Here is a 10,856-nt window from a genome sequence, read left to right as displayed (position 1 = left end):
TGACAGTGTAGGGGTTGGTTAGTCAGGCTCTGTAAGGCTGTTCCTTTGCATCTGTGCTGGGCTGTGAATCCCACAGAGCAGGTGGTTGGGAAAGGAGCTGGACAGAAAGAACCAGATGGGCCTGTGAGCATGAACTGGAACAAGGTGACCAACTGTCCTGTTTTCCTAGGACTGAGGAGTTCCTAAGATGGGAGACTTTCACTCTTCTGATTGGGCAAAGTCTGGGCAAGGCAGGAGCAGGTGCTCACCCCAGCTAGAGACAAGGGCACCTTGGAAACCATGCTTGTCTTGCTGCCTCCAGCCTTGATGGGTGTCCTAGAGGAGAAGCCGGCACCTCTGCTGGAGTTGGACACACAGGCCTGGCCTGGACATCTGAGACATAGCAGGAGAGGTGCCGGGGAAGGTGGAGTGCCGCAGCCCATACTAAAGAGCTGTGTCCTCAGAGAAGCAACAGCCTGTGTGTGCTGCACAGTGTAGTCTACTTCACGTCCACCCAGGGCTGCACTGGAAGTGCCTTGTGCCCCACTCTAACCAGAAGTACAAGCAGAGAATCCTGCAGAATGTGGCCTAGCCAAGATGACATATCACAAAACTACCCCTTTTTATAGATGGGGAAACTGAGCCCCACAGAGGCTTGTTAACATGCCCAGGAGCCCCCTGCGCACCCAGGCTCTGTCGCACAGGCTGTGGGTGGTCAGCAGCAGCAGCTGCCGGGCAGAGTGCCAGCCCCAGATGCGGTGGTGGGGGTCGGGGGCCCTTGAGCACAGGCACGGGGCACAGAGTGGAGACTGTAAGGTTGGAGGCTGGCAGTGTGCTGACCCAGCCATAGAATGGCAGGTTTGTTAGCCTCTGCGAGCCTCAGTTTCCCAATAGCTAGATGGGTTCATTGTAGGGCATCCTTACAGGGGTGTGTGCGATCTAGGGAGAGGATGCGGGGCGTCAGGGAGGCAGTTATAGCCTATAACCCAAGAGCTGTGCAGAGGCCAGCACCCTCCCTTGGAGGAAGGGCTTTCAGAGCTGGATGGTGGGCAAGGAGTCATCACTGCCCAGCCCAGTACCTCCCCTCAGCCCAGACCTCCAAGCTGGAGCGGGGTGGAGCCCAGTGTTCCTTCCCCACACAAGGCCAGTCTGGGTGGCATGCAGTTCAAGCCCTGGAGTGGGTACATTGTGCATGGGGGCTGCGAGTCAGGATGCTGGGCTAATGGGGCCCACTGGAAACCGGGTTTTCTGTGACAGGCCCTGCCTGTCCTGTCTCCCTCCCCAGTGGAACAGCAGCCTTTCAGAGCACGGTCTTCAGGCATTGTTCCTACCAGACTTGGTGAGTCAGAAGTGGACTCCTGGGCACCAGGACAGCCCAGATGTGGCAGGGGGGAAATGGAACAGCAGCTTCACAGCCCACTGTGCTGCAGGCGGTGCACCAGTTTCCCAGAGTTTGGTGCTAAATTTAGAGCCCAGTGTCTCTGTGAGCTTAGTTTTTGTTCAGTCAGAGGTGAAATCCAGGGATAGTGGAATCCACCTGCCTGTCACAGCCTGGCTGGCAAGTGCCACCACCCATTGGGGCAGTGCTGGACACCGACAGTGGCTGTGTCTGTGCTTGTCCTTGGCCACTCCCTGTCTGTCCCTCAGCTGGGCTGTGTGACCACTTTGCAAGGTCCCTGACCATGGCCTTGGGGCCATAGACCTTGCATAGGGACCTTGGTGCACGCACAGGGTCTGGCACTGCGCTCGGCACTCAGTAAAGGCTGTTAGAAATTATGAGGGAGGGGGCTGGGGGCTGGGTGAGAAAGGGGGAGGGATCAAGACATTCAGACTGGCAGTCACAGAGCAGTCACAGGGATGCAGAGCACAGCGTAGGAGACACAGTCAGTAATGTGTAATAACCGTGTGTGGGGCCAGGTGGGGACGAACTGTCAGGGGGATCACTCTGTAAGGTGTGTGACTGTCTCACCGCTGCGCTGTGCACCTGAAACTCATACAGAGCAGTACTGAGTGTAAACTGTAATTGAATAGAAAGTTTGAAAAAGTGATGAGAGACACCTGGCCAGCAGTGATGCCTGTGATAAGCTTGTTCCCTTTGTTGGGGCCGACATGGGCTCAGATGATGTGTTCGGGCACCTGTCCTCTCACCCTGTGGTGTTCCCGCTGCCCTGTGCAGGTGCAGGGGCCCTAAATGGTGGCATCTACCAGCCCCTCCAACCTGGAGGGCTCCCTGCTTCCCGGTTTCTCTGTCCAGTCTCTTTCTCTTGTTGTCGGTTCGGCCCTTGGCTGTCTGGCAGGTATACTTGCTCCACTCTGTGCACACACGAGTGCTGGGTTGCTCATGGGAGGGGTGAGGCTGCATCTTTTGATGAAGGGGACCGTGGCCATCCTGAGACATTTTGAGGCCGTGAGGGGAGATGAGCTCCCTGCATCCCATGAAGGCAGAGAGGGGAAGGAAGCAGGGTCCATGAGAATGCTGACCCGTTGAACTTACCACCTCTGTGTGAACCCAGCTCCTTCCCTCTGGGCCACAGCAACAAGCTGCACACCCCACCAAAGGCCCAAGGAGGCGTCCGGTGCTGAGCGTGTGCATGTGGCAGCTCTGCTCAGCCAGGGCCCCGTCTCCTTGGGAGACTGGTTGTATGTTCACCGAGACAGCTTATGGCTGCGAGTAACAAGCTCAGCCCACACATCCCTCATTCATTGTCTCACGGAAGAAGCCCAGGGGTGGGGTGTGGGGTGCAGGTGTGGGGCTGGGGCTGGGGCTGGGAGGGAGACCGAGTTGCTTCAGGGCCCAACAGGCAGGGAAGGGTGGCTTCAGAGCATGGCTTAGACGGCGGCTGCCATGGTCAGATGGACAGGAGAGTGGCCTGACCCTGGCCATGGGGTGAAGGGCTGGTAGCTCTCCCTGCGAACAGAGAGGAGGAGAGGAGAGCGCATCGAGGGCCTGGGCGGCAGTGAGAGTGACTGCAGAGCCTGGAGTCTGCACTGGCCATCTGAGGGTGACACATGCTGGGATGGTAGACTTTGGCTCCTTGGAGATGCCACAGTGCTGGAGCCAAGCAGGTCATGGGGGTGACCCGTGGGCCAGCAGACAGGAGTGGGATGGAGCTCCGACTCCTGCCCTTGGATTGCAGGTGGGAACACGTGTGGGCCTCAGGTCTCAGGCAGAACCTGAGTTTCTGGTGCAGGTGAGGGGCTGTTGTTGCAGCAGGTGTCTTGCTCGAAGTCTGAACGCGCCACCGCTGCCCAGTGGGGGGGGTCTCGGTGCCGCCGCCGCCAGTGCACACCAGGGCATCCACATGGATGTCAGCAGACGTGTGGCCTGACTTCCTAACTGCTGCTACCTGGGATTTCCTGAGGTGACAGGCCTTTTCACGTTTGCTTCTTTCCTCCCCACATTGATGGGCATGTTCAGATGCAGTAGGAGTCTGGCCCTGGTGCAGGTGACAGGTGGACACCTGCTGCTGGATCCTGTTGCCACGGCAACAGGAAAGTGAGGCCTGCCCCTGCTCAGGGGCTGGTGAGAGCAGGCCGACTGCCTTCCTCTGCCATGGCGTCTCCCGGGCTCTGATGCGTGAGTGTCCAGGCAGGGATGGGAATTTAAGGGGGTGGGAAATTAGAGGTCTGACCAGAGAATAGCATCCCCTTCCCTTCCTCTCATGTGTCTGCCACCACCAGCCCCAAGGACACCATTTCCTATCTGCTTGTCAACTAGCGGGAGCCACCAGAAAGGCAGCCCCACTTCCTGTTGACACTTCAGTATGGAGAGTAAAATACGTTTATCTGGGGCACTATTTGGAATGGTCTGAGAAATTGTAGATTCTCCACTGTGGGACCCAGTATTGGACTTGGGATGGCGTGGCTTTGGCAGCTGTAACTGGGCAGCTTAATCAATAAACGTTTATCCCTCCCAAACATTTCCCAGTTTCGAGGCTGGGCGTCCAGGATCAGGCACTGGCTGACTCGGTGTGCAGTGAGGAGGCTTCCAGCTTGCAGACTCGGCTGTGAGCGCTTGTGGCCTTTCCTCTGAACTGGGGGAAGAGTGAGCGAGGTCTCTGGTCTCCTCTTGCAAGGGCACTGTTCCCATCCTGGGGCTTCAGCCTCATGACCTCCCATAACCCTATGTACCTCTGATGCTGCACCTCCAAGTGTGCAACATGGGAATTTGGGGGGGGGCACAAACATTCAGTCCCAAACATGGGGCCTACCAACATTGAAAGTGGACCTTCAGTCCCTGTCAGGAAGTATTTATTCTCTCTCCCACCCCTCCCGTCCCTCCCTTCTGCCTTTCACTCGTCTGTGAATTCATTCAACAAGTGTTTTGAGCACCAGACACTATTCCACATCCTGGGGATACAGCAGTGAACACAGCAGACAAAAATTCTTGTACCATGAAGCTTACTTTTTAGTGGCAAGTGGCAATAAAATTTATGAGTGAGCAAGCGATTGTATAATCGGTGGTGATAAGAGCAATCTGAAAAGTGTGAGCCAGGAGAATGGCAGCGATGCGGGAGGGGGAGCCACCAGGGAAGGCCTGCTCAGGAGGTGTCTGACCCCGAGGGTCATGGCAGCTGTGAGGGTGTGTCCTGCAGATCTCCCGGTGCAGACAGTGAAGCAGACCGAGGGCCTCGTTGCTGCGAGTTGAAACCCATGGCTGCTTCTATGTGAAGGCATCGCCCTCTGACCTCTCCTGGGAGACCGGGGCCTCCTGGTCAGCAGCCTGGCCCAGGAACTCTGTGCAGATGTCTGTAGACCCTACTCACCTCTTCTCTTCAGTCCCTCCCGGGGTCCAGACCCACCTCACCACCGGACTGTGGCCTTCCCCCTCAGTCCTCACCTCCTTTTATAAAGATGTTTCCCCCATTTCAGCCTCTGGGCTGGTGTTGCAGCGAGTGTGTCCCGCCTCTCATCTGCTTCTCGGAGAACCAAGAGTGCCGTGTGTGTGGATTACCGCAGGTCAGAGAACCAGTGAGTCTTTGGCAGGAGAGGTTGGTGACGGTGGAGCTGGGGTCTGACTTTGCCCTGTTGACGTGTGACAGGTCAGCCTGCTATGGTTCCACCAGTGCTGGCAGGACACAGGCGCATGGTCAGAGATGGGGGACTTGCGTACCCGTGGCCTGGCCACACATGCATTGGCCGACACCAGCCTGAGGGGCAGTCCAGACTCGGGGTGGGTGGGGGACAGACAGTGCCTCCTGTTGGTGGGAGGAGGCCTGGGTACAGGGAAGGGACCACTGCAGCCAGTTCTGCCATCAGCTGCCAGTCAGGACAGGACCCAGGTGACTGAGGAGCCTGAGGACACAGAGGAGGTCCCCGTGTGGTCAACAACGGCCTCACAAGGGGCTTACATCTTCACCCTTCCCCAGTTCTTCTGAGAACTGAGCACCCATCATGCAGGGCCAGTGGCTGCCCACAGGCCTTAGAGAGAACGCAGCTGTGCCCACCCTGCTGGCTGGGAGCAGGGCTGAAATAGACCGTGCGACCCTTCTGTTTCCACTCCCTGTTTGGGGGACTGGGGGTGGGGAGCGGCAGGGGTGGGTCTGCCAGGGACATGCCAGGCCAGCTGTCAGCTCCATAGCCTCGCCCCTGTGGAAAGTGTCCCTCTAGTAACTGATTTGCTGTGTTTTGCCGTGGCCCTGGTTATCTATACCCATGGTGACCATGCAAAAACAGTGGGCTTATGCTGGATTCTAGGAGCCCAGGTGTGGTGCATTGCTGTCTCTTGGCTTCAGAGAGGTTGTGTGGGCCCGCAGTTGGGGGGACCCGGCCTCTGTCCTGTACCTGTCACAGTGGGACTTCCAGCATGGGACCCTCCTTGGGGGCCTCGGTTTCCCTAACTGAGGTGTCGGGATTGGGCTCAGGGGTCTCTGAGGACAAGTCCAGCTGTGTGTTTCTATGAGTGGAAGTGTTGAGTGTGTCTAGGATACAGAGGGAGAGTCCCGGGCCCACTTGAGGCTGGGAGCTGGCTGCGCTGTGGGAGGCAGGCAGTGGTGTGTGGCTGCTGCAGCTGACAGGCCCGCTTCCTGCTAATTTGGTGTCCTCACTATATAATTATCCTGTGAAACTCCCTGACTGAAGGCTGTTTTAAAAATTTCCTTCCCTGACTCCTACCACTCATCGCCCAGACTCGTGAATGGGGAAAGTGGGTGTTCACAGCCCCGGGGCGGGGAGCGAGGGATGGTAGGCAGCCGGCCCTTTCCTGGATTCCCCAGCACCACCCCCACCTGGGATTCTGGAGGGAGCGGGCGGGTGGGCGGTGCTCCAGAACAGGAGGCGGTCCCTTTTGACTTGCATGGGCCTCAGTCTCCTCATGTGTCAAGTGGGGGAGGGAAGTGTCTTCCTGGTGGGGTGTTGGGAAAAGATGACACACTGCGCCTTCTGACCCCAGGGAGGCTGTGAGAGTGGGGCTTCTCTCCAGTCAGCGGTCTGGGCCCGTGCGTCCCTCCTCTGGGCCTCGGCTTCCCAGGCACAGGTGTGTGGCAGGGCCGTTGTGGGGTTCAGTGGGGCGCTACCCAAAATTGCTCGCCTGGAACTGGTCCTCAAAATGTTGGTGTTTACCGTGACTTTCAGCCATGGCAGGGTGCCCGTCACCCTCTGCAGGGTCCTGTGTGGGTCTGGGTGTGTCGTCCAGCTGGCCGTGGGCTGGTCGCCAGTCCTGTGAGACGTGGCCAGAGCTGACGACTAGTGGGCCTGTCCACTCGACTCTGGGCACTCCTGGGAGCTCTCCAGGGGCAGGTGCCGGTGCCACTTCGATGGCCCGTTCCCTGATGTGCTCCTGACATTTCCTTCCCCAGGATGAGGTCAGGGGTCAGAGTGAGTCCATCCAGGGACAGGGTGCTCTGTATCTGTATTTGTATTTAAAGCTTTGTGATTTGTTTCCTATCTAACACGCTCATTGCCCCTCGAACAAAGACACTGTGCACTGTGAGCATGACTGGTGTCTGCCCAGGTGCACAGGTGCCTGTCTGAGCATAGGCCTGGGTTGGGAGGATGCCCCCCCCCCCAGGGCAGTGGTGGGGGCTGCGAGGCCTTCACTTGTTTCCAGGCCTGATGCAGTTCTGGGATCAGCAAAGACGTTTGATTTTGGTTTGGGTGAGTGTTCTTCTGTATGACTTGGGTTTAAAAATTAAACATAAGATGTGCTGCTTTGGAACTGGAAGTAGACGCTTGGCAGGAAAAAAGATGGACGTTGGGAACACACTGCAGCAGAAGGCACAGCCCCCCACGCTTCCTGGCTGTCCCCCCCCCCCCCCGAGAGAGCCAGGCTGAGAGGCAGGACGCTGCTGTAGACTGTGCTGCGTTTGTTCTGCAACTTCCCTTGGACTGAAGGCCGGCACATGGGGCCATGGAGGTGCCCCTCTGAGGGTGGTGGCTTAGACCCCTTCTGACTGGCTCCCGAGGCAGGTATCCTGTGACAGAGGACAGGACCAACAGACCCTGCTGCTCTGACCTGGAGGGGACTCATGCAGCCAGCAGGTAACTTGCTCCCAGTGCATCACCTGAACCCAGCCAAGGTGGTGAGCCCTGACCCACCTGCCCAGCCCCCTCAGTGCGGCTTGGGCAGCCAGCAGCCTCTGCTTCCTGCTGGCTGCGCCAGTGCTCTCAGAACGACACTGCCCCTGGGGCGGGGGTGCTGGCAGGGCCTGACCAGGGAGAGGTGGAGTCACTCGACGTGGTGGTGTTGGACTAAAAATCTGCTGTCACAGTGCAGTTATCCTCAAGTCCCCTGTCTTGGACATTTGAGCAGAACTTAAAAAGTTGTTAGTTACAAAGAAAAGAAAAAAGAAATGGGGGCAAAATCTTAGAAGTGGAAGGGAAGTATCGATAACATGGGGCTACTGTGCTGGCCACTGGCCCAGCTGTGGTCTCACCTCCTCAGGTGGGAACATGGGCCATGTGTCCAGTCTCTCCCACCAGTCTCCCCTCGCCCTCACTGAACTGGCCGCCTTGTCTCGTCTGGTTCGTGCTGCTGCCTTCGCCCGGGACCCTGCTCCTCTCTGACGCACCCCTCCTCGTCTTCAAAGGTGGATTTGCAGGACTCTGAAAGGTCCTCAGCCATCAGGCCCGTCAGCTGTTTTGACTGCACTTGGCTGAACCCATTGGTTCTTCCCACTCTGCGTCCCCCAGTGGCGCCCTTGGCGTTGGAGTAGCCGCCTAGCACGCATCTGTTGTGATGCTGCCTTGGCCCTGCGACTGAGGCAGGGTATTGAGTGCCCGGCACAGGGCTGCTGGGAGTGCAGCCCCTGCTGCACCGAGTCAGCTCACAGGGACTGAGCCCCACGTTACATGGACAGTAGACCTCATCAGCACACACTAAACGTACCCCTAACTGAAGTTCTCCTTGGCTAGAACCCCAGAACGCAAGGCCCAAGCCTTGTAATGTGGGCTTATGGTGTTTGTAGGCATTGAAACCTATTTTTTAAGACCAAGCTATAGTTTCAAGTATTCTAGTCTAAATACCTTTTAGGATTGGAATGGAGACACTGGAGATTATAGGAGGAAGATAATCACTCAGGATAACACAAGGAGTCCTTTGCTTTCTCTTGGCCTCAGTTTTCCCATTTGCAATCAGGAGGAGTAGGTAGTTGGATCAGCATTTGGGTGTTTGGTCTGTATCCCCAGCCTAGCACATGCCATGAGTGCCACCTAGTGGTGAGGGAGGACTTTGGCTGCTGGAGAGAAACCTAATGATTTCCTTAGATGTCAGCAAGGGTGAGGCTGTGAACAGGCGACTCTGCCTTCTGGCCAGGTGAGCCTCCCTGAGGATAGGTATGAAGAGGCGCAGTGAGAAATACCCCCCTGGTTCTGCCACTGACCCCGCTTGATCTTGGCCAAGCCTCTTCCCTCTCTGGGTCTCCGCTTCCCCACTGGCAACCTGAGGGGTCAGTGGACTGATGGGCATCTGGTTTCTGAAATGGTAAGAGACGTGTGTGTACAAGCGGTTTTGTTGGATGAGGGCCAAGAGCTTTGATTGCTTTCTGAAAGAGTGCTCCCAGGAGCCGTGGTCTAGAGGAACCCAGGACAACGGCATTCCGGGGACTTCCCCCTTGGAATTTGTGCGTGTCTGGGGGGAATTACTGAGGAAGCCAAAGCCCCCAGCTAAGTGCTAGTGACCAAGGAAATGCAGCCTAGTCCCTGGTGGCCCAGGCTGGTAGCGGAGCTTTGAGCTCTACAGACCTGTCAGCTGAGGATGTGGCCCTGGCTTTCCAGCTCTTGAAGGGACTGTAGCGTCCCTGGGCAACTTCAAAGATGGGGGTTGACAGCTTGCATTACTGGAAGACTTATGTCCCCACAGTCCAGCTCCTTCTGGACCTCAGTGATCAGCTCCAGTCCGGGCTTCACCCTACCCAACTCACCCCCAGAACTCCAGTTTCTTTCAAAAATACTCCCCAAAAGCGCCCCACTCTGGCTGCGGTGGAGTGTCGAGCAAGGGACAGAGAAGGAGGACGAAAGCATTAGCTCTTGAGACTCTGCTTTGTGAAGGCACTGTGCTAAGTACTTGACCAGAGTGGGTTCATTTTACCCTCACAACGGCTCGGGAAGCAGGGTGTTCCCTGGCAGGGCTGCAGACACTAAGGTTCAGAAATGCTGAGTGACTGGCCCCAGATAACAGCATTTGTCGGTGGCTGAGCTGGGTCTCCAGTGTCTGGCAACCCACACATGCTGGGTGTGTAGGACTGAGGGGGAGGGGTCTCTGAAGGTGGCTCATGCCAGCTGGCTTTACCTGGCTGATGGTGTGTCAGCTCCTGTGTCAGTTACCTAAAATTGCCCACCGCCTCTGTCATCTGGCTTTCTCATGTCTCGAGTGGTGCCGGTGACTGAGGATTTGACCCAGGCACTTCCTGGACCGCACCGTGCTCTGCTCCTAGCTGGGGTTGGGAGTCCACCCATGCAGAAGTACACACCTCTTCTCTGCTCCCTCAGGGCCTTCAGACTGCCCTTCCTGGCCCGAGGCAGCAGGCTGCCCCTGCCTGAGAGCAGGCCTGGGCTGGTGCAGGACGCCTGCCCTGTCTGCGCTCCAAGCCCACGGCAGTGATAGCTGCCCCCACTCAACTGGCTCACTCTCCAGCCAGCCTTCTGCACCTGGGGGTTTCTGGACTTTTGGAAGCCATCAGACTTGGGGATGTTGTACTTCTCTCTGTAGATGAGGTCCAGATTCACATGGACACCCTGCTTTCCTGTCTGAAACAGAGCCTTCTTACCTGCTTTCCACCACTTCAACAGATACTGACTAGGCCTGGCACCACCTGTCCCTGTCCCCTGCTTCCCCCTCCCACCCTTGGATTTGGTAAGGGAGATGCTCATTTGAGTGATGGGTGGAGCAGAAATGATTTCCCAAAGATGAGTAGCCAGTCAGTGGTGGAGCTGGGATTCGATCCCACGTGGACCCTGTCTGAGCCTGTCAATTACCGAGCTGTGCTGCGCAGAGAGGGCTCTTGTGGCTCCTGGCTGTATCATCCAACTTACTTAGCTTCACAGCGTTTGCAGCTTGGATAAGCCCACCTTCCACATCTTCATTGTCATGCTGAGTCTAGTCAGGGGCTCTGACCCTGCAGGTGACAGTGGCCTCTTACTACTAGTCTTTGTCAGCGCTGTTGCACTGATTTCCAGCCTGCCTGGAAGTGGAATTATATACCCCTCAGTGGGTTCTCAGGGTTGCCCCCCACACGCCTCTGAATCTGGATGGAAAGCTTCTCTAGCAAGTTCCAAACTCGTCTATAAAGCCTATTAGATATGGAAAGGCACTCAGTCTGTAGTGATGTCTTCTGAGTAAGATCCCTTTCTTTCTTCCTTTCGTTTCTTGGAATTTTCTCTTGGTTTCCATCCAGTTCACTTTCCTCACTAATATCCCTCAGTTCATGACCCTTTAGCTG

Source organism: Artibeus jamaicensis, unplaced genomic scaffold (assembly GCF_021234435.1).
Source record: "Artibeus jamaicensis isolate MK-2021 breed Jamaican fruit bat unplaced genomic scaffold, CSHL_Jam_final scaffold_612, whole genome shotgun sequence".
NCBI lineage: Eukaryota > Metazoa > Chordata > Mammalia > Chiroptera > Phyllostomidae > Artibeus > Artibeus jamaicensis.
The sequence above is the reverse complement of the archived record's forward strand: the minus strand, read 5'-3'. Positions refer to the sequence as shown.